This window comes from Lolium perenne, chromosome 7 (genome assembly GCF_019359855.2).
Source record: "Lolium perenne isolate Kyuss_39 chromosome 7, Kyuss_2.0, whole genome shotgun sequence".
Classification (NCBI taxonomy): domain Eukaryota; kingdom Viridiplantae; phylum Streptophyta; class Magnoliopsida; order Poales; family Poaceae; genus Lolium; species Lolium perenne.
Window position 1 is genome coordinate 291,994,855 of NC_067250.2, and position 13,250 is coordinate 292,008,104.

The following is a 13,250-nucleotide window of genomic DNA, read 5'->3' on the forward strand; positions in this document are numbered from 1 at the left end:
TGATTTAGTGCAGCAAACAAAGTAGTAAATAAAACTAAGCAAGACAAAAACAAAGTAAAGAGATTGAGAAGTGGAGACTCCCCTTGCAGCGTGTCTTGATCTCCCCGGCAACGGCGCCAGAAAAAGAGCTTGATGGCGTGTATTTCACACGTTCGTTGGGCAACCCCAAGAGGAAGGTATGATGCGCACAGCAGCAAGTTTTTCCTCAGAAAGAAACCAAGGTTTATCGAACCAGGAGGAGCCAAGAAGCACGTTGAAGGTTGATGGCGGCGGGATGTAGTGCGGCGCAACACCAGGGATTCCGGCGCCAACGTGGAACCTGCACAACACAACCAAAGTACTTTGCCCCAACGAAGCAGTGAGGTTGTCAATCTCACCGGCTTGCTGTAACAAAGGATTAACCGTATTGTGTGGAAGATGATTGTTTGCGAGAAAACAGTAGAACAAGTATTGCGATAGATTGTATTTCAGTAAAGAGAATTGGACCGGGGTCCACAGTTCACTAGAGGTGTCTCTCCCATAAGACGAACAGCATGTTGGGTGAACAAATTACAGTTAGGCAATTGACAAATAAAGAGAGCATGACAATGCACATACATATCATGATGAGTATAGTGAGATTTAATTGGGCATTACGACAAAGTACATAGACCGCCATCCAGCTGCATCTATGCCTAAAAAGTCCACCTTCAGGTTATCATCCGAACCCCCTCCAGTATTAAGTTGCAAAGCAACAGACAATTGCATTAAGTATGGTGCGTAATGTAACTAGTGACTACATCCTTGAACATAGCACTAATGTTTTATCCCTAGTGGCAACAGCACAACACAACCTTAGAACTTTCATCCTTTGTCCCAGGTGTCAATGCAGGCATGAACCCACTATCGAGCATAAGTACTCCCTCTTGGAGTTACAAGCATCTACTTGGCCAGAGCATCTACTAGTAACGGAGAGCATGCAAGATCATAAATAACACATAGGTATAACTTTGATAATCAACATAACAAGTATTCTCTATTCATCGGATCCCAACAAACGCAACATATAGAATTACAGATAGATGATCTTGATCATGTTAGGCAGCTCACAAGATCCGACAATGATAGCACAATGGGGAGAAGACAACCATCTAGCTACTGCTATGGACCCATAGTCCAGGGGTAGACTACTCACACATCACACCGGAGGCGACCATGGCGGCGTAGAGTCCTCCGGGAGATGATTCCCCTCTCCGGCAGGGTGCCGGAGGCGATCTCCTGGATCCCCCGAGATGGGATCGGCGTTGGCGGCGTCTCTGGAAGGTTTTCCGTATCGTGGTTCTCGTGCGGGGGTTTCGTCACGGAGGCTTTAAGTAGGCGAAAGGGCAAGTCGAGAGGGGGCACAGGGGCCCCAGATGACAGGGCGGCGCGGCCAAGGGGGGGGCCGCGCCGCCCTAGGGTTTGGCTCCCCTGTGGCCCCACTTCGTTTCGTCTTCGGACTTCTGGAAGCTTCGTGGAAAAATAGGCCCCTGGGCGTTGATTTCGTCCAATTCCGAGAATATTTCCTTACTAGGATTTCTGAAACCAAAAACAGCAGAAAACAGAATCGGCACTTCGGCATCTTGTTAATAGGTTAGTTCCAGAAAATGCACGAATATGACATAAAGTGTGCATAAAACATGTAGATAACATCAATAATGTGGCATGGAACATAAGAAATTATCGATACGTCGGAGACGTATCATCCACCAACGATATATAGATCGAGAGATAGAGATTGAAATCCCCAAGAATATGTTCAAATATACGCACACACATGAATTATTAGAGGCACCCGCGCCTTTGCGCATAAAGTGCATGCATATGTGTGTTGTTCTGGCCACCAACGATAGATCGAGAGAGATAGATAGATTGAAATCCCCAAGAATTAGAGGACCCCTTGCACAAGTGTTGGCCATCTATATATAATATGAATCCCAATAATGTTCATACATGATAGGGCATATGTGTGAAGCAATTTTTTTTCGAGAACTTGTAAAGATTCAAATTTATCAGTGCTAATGGAAACTAGTGCACATTAGAGGACCCCCTCTTACACGTGTTGGCCATCTATGTATAGTTTAAATCCAAATAATGTTCACACATGATAGGCTATATGTGAATCAATTTTTTCTTCGAAGAACTTGTCAAGATTCAAATTTATCGGTACTAATGGAAACTAGTGCGCACTAGACGAGCCCCTTGCGCAAGTGCTGGCCATTACATATAGTTTAAAACTCAAGAATGTTCATACATGATAGGCCATATGTGCAAAGGAATTTTTTTCCCGTGAACTTGTCAAAATTCAAGTTTATCGGTGCAAATGGAAACTAGTCCAAAAAATTACATAGAGGTCCAAGAGAACTAGACAATAACTAATAGGACCTGCAACTTTACAAAAAGGACCCCAAAACATATAGAAGAAAATCAATCGAGTCCTTCTGGACCGCACATCAGATCTCTGCTCCGCATCCTTTCCAGCAACTCCGTCGCCGGGGACGCACCACTTGGGACGGTGTCGCCGGTAGTCGCCAGGACGAAGGAGAAGAAGGGCCTCAAAGAACGGCACATTGGCTCTGAGAAGGGCCGCTGAAAGGCCAAGATGTTCATGGGCAAGACGGATGACGCCGTCGTATGCCCCGAGCTTGTGAACGTTAGCAGCTTGACTTCCCCATTGACCAGATCTGAAGCACTGACCAAAGCAAGCCTCACCGTTAGCGCCATCACCTTGATGGCACCAGATCGGGGTTTGGCCGGCAAGATCCGCCAGATTCACCGTAGGCCAGATCTGAAGCCGATGACGAGATCCCCGACTCCATTGCGCCATTCTGCTCATGGGAAACACTGGATCTAAGCTTATGATACGTCCCCGACGTATCCATAATTTTTGTTGTTCCATGCTTGTTTTATGACAATACTTACATGTTTTGCTTGCACTTTATGATGATTTTATGCGTTTTCTGGAACTAACCTATTAACAAGATGCCACAGTGCCAGTTCCTGTTTTCTGCTGTTTTTGGTTCCAGAAAGGCTGTTCGGGCAATATTCTCGGAATTCGACGAAACGAAGACCAAACCTCCTATTTTTCCCGGAAGCATCCAGAACACCAAATAAGAGTCGGAGAGGGGCCAGAGGGCCACCACACCATAGGGCGGCGCGGCCTGGCCTGGGCCCGCGCCGGCCTGTGGTGGGGAGCCCCCAAGTGCCCCCCTGCGCCGCCTCTTCGCCTATAAAATCCCTTTCGACCTAAAAACACCGGAACTCTTGACGAAACTCCAGAAAGACTCCAGGGGCGCCGCCACCATCGCGAAACTCCAATTCGGGGGACAGAAGTCTCTGTCCCGGCACCCTGCCGGGACGGGGAAGTGCCCCCGGAAGCCATCTCCATCAACGCAATCGCCTCCATCATGCTCCGTGAGTAGTTCCCCCATGGACTACGGGTTCTAGCTGTAGCTAGTTGGTATTCTCTCCCCCATGTACTTCAATACAATGATCTCATGAGCTGCCTTACATGATTGAGATTCATCTGATGTAATCGGTGTTGTGTTTGTCGGGATCCGATGGATTGTTACATTATGATTGTCTATCTACAAAGTTTATGAAGTTATTGTTGCTGCAATCTTGTTGTGTTTAATGCTTGTCACTAGGGCCCGAGTGGCATGATCTTAGATTTGAGCTCTATACTTATTGCTTAGATTGTATCTACAAGTTGTATGCACATGTCACTGTCCGGAACCAAAGGCCCCGAAGTGACAGAAATCGGGACAACCGGAGGGGATGGCGGTGATGTGAGGGACACATGTTTTCACGGAGTGTTAATGCTTTGCTCCGGTACTCTATTAAAAGGAGTACCTTAATATCCAGTAGTTTCCCTTGAGGCCCGGCTGCCACCGGCTGGTAGGACAAAAGATGTTGTGCAAGTTTCTCATTGCGAGCACGTACGACTATTATTGGAAAACATGCCTACATGATTAATGATCTTGATATTCTGTCTTAATGCTATTTCAATCCTATCAATTGCCCGACTGTAATTTGTTCACCCAACACTTGTTATTGGAGAGTTGCCACTAGTGTAGATAGCTGGGAACCCCGGTCCATCTCTCATCATCATATACTTGTTCTACATGTCATTGGAAGTAGTATCAACTATTTTCCGGTGTCATTGCTCTCATATTACTATTCTTCTTTGCTGTGTATTCTTTGTTACTCGCTCTCATATCACTGCTACTTTCACATCACCCCTGTTGCTAGTGCTTTTCTAGGTGCAGCTGAATTGACAACTCAGTTGTTAAGGCTTATAAGTATTCTTTGTCTCCCCTTGTGTCGAATCAATAAATTGGGTAATACTTCCCTCGAAGACTGTTGCGATCCCCTATACTTGTGGGTCATCAGCTTACAACAACATGAACTCCCTCGGATCCAAATTAACTGACTCAACTATGCTTATCTAAATATGGATGTATCCACACATGTTTTTACTCGAGATACATACACGTCTAAGGAAAGTTGAATCAATTAATTTAGTTCGGAGGGTGTACGATATACAGAGAGAAGTCGGCCTCGTCTCCGGCCGGCGAGGCTGCCGGAGAGAAGGGGGAGAGGAGCCAGGGGAGTGGGAGAGACTCGAGAGAGAAATAGAAGAGGAAGAAATGAGAGCTCCCTGGGGAAGAACATTATTTTTGTCGTTCTGCTCGTAGCTTGAAACTGAAAATTTCGGCCGCGCGCCAAATCATCCCGCCGCATCCATTCGAAAATCATGTGACCAGTTTTACCCTTTTAACCCTGGTCCGGAAGCTACAACCCACCGACCATGGAGGGCTCATTCGGTAACAATGAAATATCTTGCCTAGATCCCGAACCCTCCCCACAGGCCCACCCACCCACCAACCATTCGCCCCATTAGCTCAAAAATACTATCCCACGCCAAAGCTCTGACTCTCTACAGTACTAGATCTGCTTCGCCGCCGGCATACTCCTCCACAGCGTAGCCTTGATCGTGTTGGCTGTCCACCCACCTGATCCACTCCCCCGCCGCCCTCACCACCGACGGATCTGCTTCACCGCCGACCTCGCCACCGACGGATCTGCTTCACCGCCGACCTCGCCACCGCCGGATCTGCTTCACCGCCGACCTCATCCACAGCGTAGCAATCAACGCCTTTCCTGTCGACGCACCGGATCCTCTCCAACGGAACCGTGTCTACTTCACCGCGCCCCCCCCCCTCCACAGAAGCCGATCTATTCCACCGACTACCTCGGCGCAGCGGCTGTATCAACTTCACCGAATCCCTTGCCAGCCAACCAGATCTGCTTCACTAACGCCCGCTTCTACTGAAACAAGGTCGACTCATCGTCTCCCGCGTTCGCCGCCGCTGGAATGCAAGTTGCCGCCCCCGTCCACCCCGCCGCAGCTTGGTTAGTACGCTGGCCCGTTAGATCGCGGTGTTTCTTTAGCCATGTTTTGTGTAGTTATTTGCAGATCTCATATGCCATTAAATTTCTTGATGTGTTACTTCGCATGAAGTTCGTTTAAATATTGTACAGTACCAAAGCATTATCCGGTCGCTACCATCCTGTTCATTCTATCGACACTGTGTGCATCCACATATTTATAGGGGACCCATTCATTTGCTGCCAACTTGTTTTTGTACTTGCATGCTATTCCTTTTATAGTCATGCTATGGGCATTTCCAATCTGGTTGTTCTTATACCACGTCATTAGCTCACCGCTAGCCGCTAGCTGTTTTCGTGTCTCGCTATTCTTTATTCTTTTCGCTTTTATAATCATGCTATGTGCATTTCCAATCTGCTTGCTCTTATACCTCGTCTTTAGCTTATAGCTATTTTTTTCCATGAATGCTCTGTCGCACGACTTGTATAGTTATTGCTGCGTGCATGTCTGGTCTTTGTATTATCGTAGGCTAACTTGTCAATGTTATTTTTCCTAGGGATTGATCATGCGAACCACTTATTAGAATATCCAACATTAACAGCGGGGATGCTAGGGAAGGTTGGAATCTGAGTTCTTGGTTGGTAACTTTGGCAGTTTACTTCCGTTATTATCTATAACCTATATGCATTGTTCCTTATGCAAGAGATAAACACTTGGAACCCTGCCATAGCAATGCCATCCATGCTTTACTATGTTTCTGCCTATTTGATATGCTTGTCTTGGAGCAACTGCGAAGGTGATTTGAACCTGACATTTGGTCATTCTTAATGCCAGTTTACTTTATGTGGAAAACCTTGGCATTACCCTACTCTAAATCTGAATATCTGAAATTCGTATCTCATGCAAAGCAACATCTAGTTGGTTTTAATCTGATATCTGGTAAATATTGGCTTATTCATTTGGCAGCTCAAGTTTTTTGTTATTTGAAACCAGCTGACTTGGTCTTAAATGTGATATCTAAACACAGATTAAGGACAATGGAGCAGGAGGATTAGCATTTCACTTGTGGTTGAACCTAAAATGACAGGCATGTCGACCACGACTAGTGCACGCAAGAGAAGGACCTGCAGCGAGCCAGTATGTTCGCTACATCTTTGTTATCTGATCTCTACATTGCGTAATACATGTTTGAATAGTTAATTGTTGTAACTATTTTTGCAATATTACCAGAATGCAGTTTTAGTGAAGCAGTCATCATTAGAAGATAGTCGCCAAAGCGACCATGTGCAACATTATGATGTAAGTCTGCTTAGTACAAGTTCCATACATTGTCTTATTTATGCAACTTGTTATTATATTATATCTACATTGCATAATAAATGTTTGAATAGTTCACTGTTGTAACTATGTTTGCAATATTACTAGAATGCGATTGTAATGAAGAAGTCCTTAGTAGAAGATAGAGCGCAAAAAGGTTCCTGCGTGAGCCTATGCAACGATATAATGTAAGTATGCGCTTAGTACTTGTGACTATCTCATATCGACAATGCTTAATACATGTTTGCATAGTTCATCGTTTAACTCTTTTTGCATTATTATCGGAATGCGATTCGATGAAGCAATCTTCATTAGAAGAGAGGCCCACAAAAAGTTACGATCTTTGTTACGATGCATCCTCTCATAGCCGTCAACCTAGACCATTCTTTTCATCAAACAAAGGTGAACATCTCAAAATTTGTACTTTATAAAAGACATGGTATTGCTGCTTTAAGGTCTCGTAGTCGATATGTTGACCAAGAGTACACAAGATTCAATCAAGGCGATTGCCAAATGTCAACGTGTTATTGATGATGCTAATAGAAGTCCTCAATGATTCTATGTAATTTTTTTTATTTGGGCACATTAATTGCCTTGTAATTTTCCTAGTTATTTTATTTGTGTATGTAATTGTGTGTATCATTGATATCAGATTTTAGGCTCAAGAAATTTAATGCAAGTTGACTAGTCAAACAACCAGGGCCCTATAACAGATTGGGCCGGCCCATTAATGATAGTGTGGGACCCACTTTCATTTTGGGCCGGCTCACTTACTTACTGGGCGGCCCGTTAACGGGAAAGTGGGACCCACCTATGCTTTTGGCCGACCTTTGTCTTGTTGGGCGGCCCACTTGCTACATGATGGACCCCACATACTAAATGGGCGGCCCTTTAAGAGGAAAGTGGGACCCACTGCGTTTTTGGCCGGCCACTAGCGTGTTGGGCCGGCCCACTTGCTATATGGTGGACCCCACATACTAAATGGGCCGGCCCTTTAAGCTGGAAAGTGGGACCCACCTATGCTTTTGGCCGAGCACACTAGCTTGTTGGGCGGCCCACTTGCTATATGGTGGACCCCACATACTAAATGGGCCGGCCCTTTAACTGGAAAGTGGGACCCACCTGTGTTTTTGGCCCGGCCCACTATCTTGTTGGGCCGGCCCACTTGCTATATGGTGGACCCCACATACTAAATGGGTTGGCCCATTAACAGGAAAGTGGGATCCACCTGTGCTTTTAGCCCGGCCCACTGGCTTGGTGGGCCGGCCCATTTGATCTAATGTGGACCCCACGCACTAAATGGGCCGGCCCGATTAGCAGGAAAGTGAGACCCACGTGCTAATTGGGCCGGCCCAATAACTTCTTGGGCCGGCCCACTTGCTTTAAGTGGACCCCACTTGGTAAATGGGCCGGCCCGATAACATGAAAGTGGGTCCCACATGTTTGTGGGCCGGCCCTTTTGCCTGTTGACCGGTCAAACGAGTGCATTCGGCCCGGCCCACATGCTTAGTGGGCCGGCCCATTAATGTTTTGACCAGTCAACCTTAGAGGTTAGGCCCGGCCCACGTAACTAATGGACCAGCCCAGCTATATAGTTGACCGGTCAAACTAAGTCACTGCCCGGCCCGCAAACTTAATGGGCGGCCCGCTTAAGACGTGGCAGCCTCGTGTGGGCCTACCATCTACCACGGGGTTTCGCGGTTAACGCCGTTAATCGCGCCGATTAACGGCGTACGCCACGTGTCGGTTGCATGACGTCAGCAGTCAACGGGCTCCCGGAAACACTTCTGCAACGGTCCGATTTTCCGTGGCGGAAGGGCGCCCAAGCGCGACGGACCGAAAAAATCGTCGTAGGACTTTGCCTGACGCAGTTTCGACAACGGAACCCATATCGTCGGGTTAGGCCCATAGGCGACGAAAAATACCCCTTAGCGGACGATTTTGAGACGTTGTCTATCAGAACTTTTCTTGTAGTGCAAAAGTGCTTTTGAGTTGATTCCAACTCCTGTAGCTCACATTTAACTTGCACTAATTGTTTCTGCAAAAATATGCCATGCTTACTTTGAATGATCATGGCCTAGTTTAATTAAAGGACTATATGGCTATTTCTAGTCAAAGATATTGTCCAAAACTATTAATAAATCATATGGGAGTTTTTCTCTCATTTAAATCTTGTCACAAACATTTCAAAATGAGGTAGAGACTCTGGTCATTTAGGTCTCATATGAATTGTTTGTTGATATTAAATCTTTACCATGTTAGGATTAAATTGTAGGAGGTGCTTCACCTCATTTAAATCACTTTCTTAAATGATAAGTATGAAGAGGTTGACTTTGGTCAACCTAGGTCATATATTATTCATAAGAGAAATTAAATCTTAACAAGATTCAATGAGAGGAAATTATTTCTCCCCAAACTAAATAGAAACCCTAATCCACTTTTTCAATGAGAGGAAATTACTTTCCTAATACTGAGTAAGGAAACCCTAGCATAATTTTTGATAAATGTTAAGTAGTGACGCTAGATCATTTGTGTGAGCCATTAAGGCTAATTAAGAGTACTTAAGTATTGTTTGGTGATTGTATCCTCGTATTCGTTTTTAGACGCTAGTACCGGAGACTATCAAGAGGAGGAGGTATTCTACCAAGAGGAAGGAGAAGAGAACTTTGATCACCCCAACCAAGGCAAGCTATTACCAATGCAACTAGACTAATGCAAAGCTCTACAAGAGCAAGGCACCATTACTTTTTTACTTTATGCTTAATGATCCTATCCCAATTTTTTACTTTACAAGCTTTACTACTTTTGGTTTATCAAAGTACTTTTTGATTCATGATTTACTTAGTTAGTTAGGGAGTAATACAAGAGTATCAAACTTAGCCTAGAGCAATACAAGTTGATTAGCACCCCTCATGACTAGTTGCTAGTGCTAAACCAAAATTGACTACTATAGATGGGAACTTGTGAAAACCAATGACTTTGAAAACCTTGGAATGATGAGTCATTATATTGAAAGATTTTGAAGGTGAATATGACTTGTGAATGACTTGGTTAAACTTACCAAAAACTGATGGTTGGGTTCGGATGCGATACCATTCCAATTCTTAAGTATCCCCACAATATCTGAATCTGGGTAAGGCTTAACTGGAAACTTATGTATTTTAGTATGGGTTCCCTTTGAACAAACGTCATAGGGGTTATGCTGAGGCTGCCTCCCTCGAAAGTGAAATGACGTGAAATGAGGTGAATGTCCTACCCAAGTCCTGTGCAGTTCCCGGGTTGACCGTTTGTTTTCACCGGGAGGCCAAGCTCATGGGGAGAGGTGCCTATACTAGGGTATGTAAATGAAAGGTTAGGATTGGTAGTTCGCATACTGCGTACGATAAATCAGGGCCTGTTACCCCTGACGAGCTATTGCAATTATTGTGGTACAAGTGTACAACCTCTGCAGAGTGTAAACCTATTCGAATAGCCGTGTCCGCAGTCATGGACAGTTGGAAAGGCCATACTGTTCCGTCATCAGAACTTTTCTAAAACTATGAATGGTGACTTGTGAATTGAATTGAAAGGTGACTTTGACTTTGAATCACAACTGAATTGTGGCAATGACACTAATGTTCCCACTTGAGTTAAGTTAGGCAAATGAGGAGTTTTTGATTACAAATGCTTATGAAGTAAAACTGGCTTTATGCAAATAAACTTAGAGCTTAGAACCCCTTTACTATAGTTGATAGTATTTACCTTAGTATTAGTTTGCGAGTACTTTAAAGTACTCATGGCTGTGTCCCTGGCTATTCAAATGGCCAGACTATGAAGAGGAGTACCAGAACCCGGAAGAAGGACAGCAGGACGTCTACGACAACTAGGATCACTCCTGACGTCAACAGTTGCCTGTGAAATAAATGGACTACTACTACGCTATTTCGCTTCCGCTATGTGTTATGTAATGGATTAATATATCTTCTATTATTGTAATGAGACTGGATCATGTGATCCTTTATTTGTAAGACGATTATGGTATGTAATGAATGATGTGTGGTGATATCAATCTATTATGTCTCGCAAAAACAATATTCCTGGGATTGCGAGGAATGGCATAATAGGCATCTGGACTTAAAAATCCGGGTGTTAACAAGTTCCTAGCATATAATGTTGTGTTGTGGTTTATTCCCACAAAATCTAGTGACCCAAATACTGACTGTTATTCCTGATTTGAAAAATGAGGCAGCCTCTTGCCCACACAAGTTTCTGCATAGAACCGGGTAGTGCCCAAACATTAAGGGATCCAAGAACATGTATTCCCATTTGCAAAATTTCACAATTAATACAGAAGAAAATGGCTATCTACTGCAATTACATAAGAATTTAACTTATGTTGACATATCAAGTAGGTTCTTAATTTCTCACCATCCTAGCTCAAAGTCCATTGCTCATGCTGCAGCTTTTCTGTCTTCATCGAAATCTGACAGTGGTTCATACCATTTGGAGTCAAGTGTGATTCTAATGAAGCCTCCTTGTTCTTTCTGCAATTAGTACATCCAGGAATCCGTATTACTTTATAAAAAGATTACGTAAGGATGTATTTGCAATGGATTACCTTGAAATGTTGCTTGTAAGTATGAAAAGTACCAGCATGAGCTAAGAGTAACTTGTGAGCTACAATTTATTGCTCGGTTGATGATTTACCGTCCTTACATCCAGGTGCTTTAATGCCATAATCATAACCATAAATTGCAAAGCTGCCAGGATCATTAACAGTGAGCCAGTGCTTCACTCTATCTCCGAATTCCTTGAAGCAAGTAGAGGCATAGTGAACAAAATCCTCCCTGCGCAAATTAGATCCCAGGATCACTGAAACCTTTTCCCTTGGAAATAAAAAATGTATGCTACATAGACATAGATCATATAACGAAAGAGTCAATTAAAATAAGATCATGCAGTAATCTTCCATACATAATTTGCAAGTTTAAACAGCCACCATATTGTCTTCCAGTGCCTGGGGAAGGTCCTAGTGGAAGAGTGTTACATATGGTTGTATACCTGATGCACAAATGTAGAAACACTAAGGAAGGATAATCATAAAAGGTTGAAATGTAGAAAACAAAAGACCTTTGTACATAACTCTCTTCTATCAATGCATCGAGACACAAGGTTTTTGCATTTTCTTAGAAATGTTTTTCGAGACACCATGCATTTCCAAACTTTGGATCAAGAACATGTTACAAACCAACCATCTACAGTAAAAAAACCAGCATCAATGATTAAGGCAGGAGGTCCAAATTCTAGCTTATATAGCATAACGAGACCGGTGAATGAACAAAATGACATAAAAAATAGAGATCCATTGATTACACCTTGTAGAGATGGTAGTGATCAACAGCAACATCTGCATTGCTGAAATCTACCACACGCCCTGTAGAAAAGATGGCATCCATTCAGAACTTCGACAAACATCAGATTGTAGTAGTTTTTTTTTTTGCAAGAAATTGCCACCAGGTTGCATCGTCAGGGTATCACATATTGTAGGTCCAGGTAGACCCTCGTTTACAGAACCCTCATACTGGTAAACATAATGACCAGAAACAACTATCAGACAACTAACTCAAACCGCGTCGGCTGAAATCAGAGAGACGAATGTTTTTGCAACTCTGGACCTGGTAAGCTGAAGAAGCTGTTCCAAATGTAAAACCAGGAGAGAAACCTGCCCTTGTTACAGCTTCAGCACATGCAGCAAAGCTGACAAGGATATGAAGAACCAGTGCCAACAACCATGGTGTTTTGCTGCAGTTTGAACTTTGAAGCTCAAACTACTGATGTATTTATTCAGTAAACAAGTACCAGACAGGATGTTGCAGGATACTTTAGGCAAGTAAAATACTTTGGTCAAATATCAGTTGCAACCCCAAGTTGATTAAAGCAAGAATTTATTAACTTGGGTCCAAGCTCTACCGCTGATGAAGTTGATTTAAAAACGAGTTGCGAAATGCCTCAGGAAAGAGCATGGGGGTGGAGCATGCGCTGGGGCAAGTTGCATCCATAATTGATGAAAAAAAAAAATGTAATATACTTGCTCAAAGCCCAATGCCAGCCCAAGTTGATTAAGAGACTGAATTATAAATGCCAAAAGGCAAGAACAGGATGTTGGGTAGGCGCAAACACGTCCATAGTTTGTGTGTCAAGTGTGTGTGTGCCACTTCGTAGTCAGATGATAAGGTTCAGGACGGGAAGGCCTCGGTGGTTCTCAGAGAATGATCAGATGACTCGTTTGCATGATAGTCTCATTTTTTTCATAAGACTGGTTTAACTTCACCCAAGATTGCCTATGCAAAGCCCCGTTTGGTAAAGCATGAAACTATTTTGGAAATTTCAAGGGGAAGTGAATATGCTGACCTGCCAGAGCCAACAGCCCAACACCATCCCCAGCGTTCTTGTTCAAAGCCATATCTTATTCACTTGTTCTGGGCATCATCATGGTCCATATAGCTCAAATTTCAATAGACATTTTGAGCATATAACTGTCAAT

The 13,250-nt window shown here is 43.8% G+C and overlaps 1 pseudogene; it reads right to left on the reverse strand.

The window, feature by feature from the left end:
* The window catches only part of LOC127315156 (beta-glucosidase 25-like), a 67,584-nt pseudogene extending 54,415 nt beyond the window's left edge, over positions 1–13,169 (reverse strand).
* Positions 13,170–13,250: the final 81 nt, after the last annotated feature.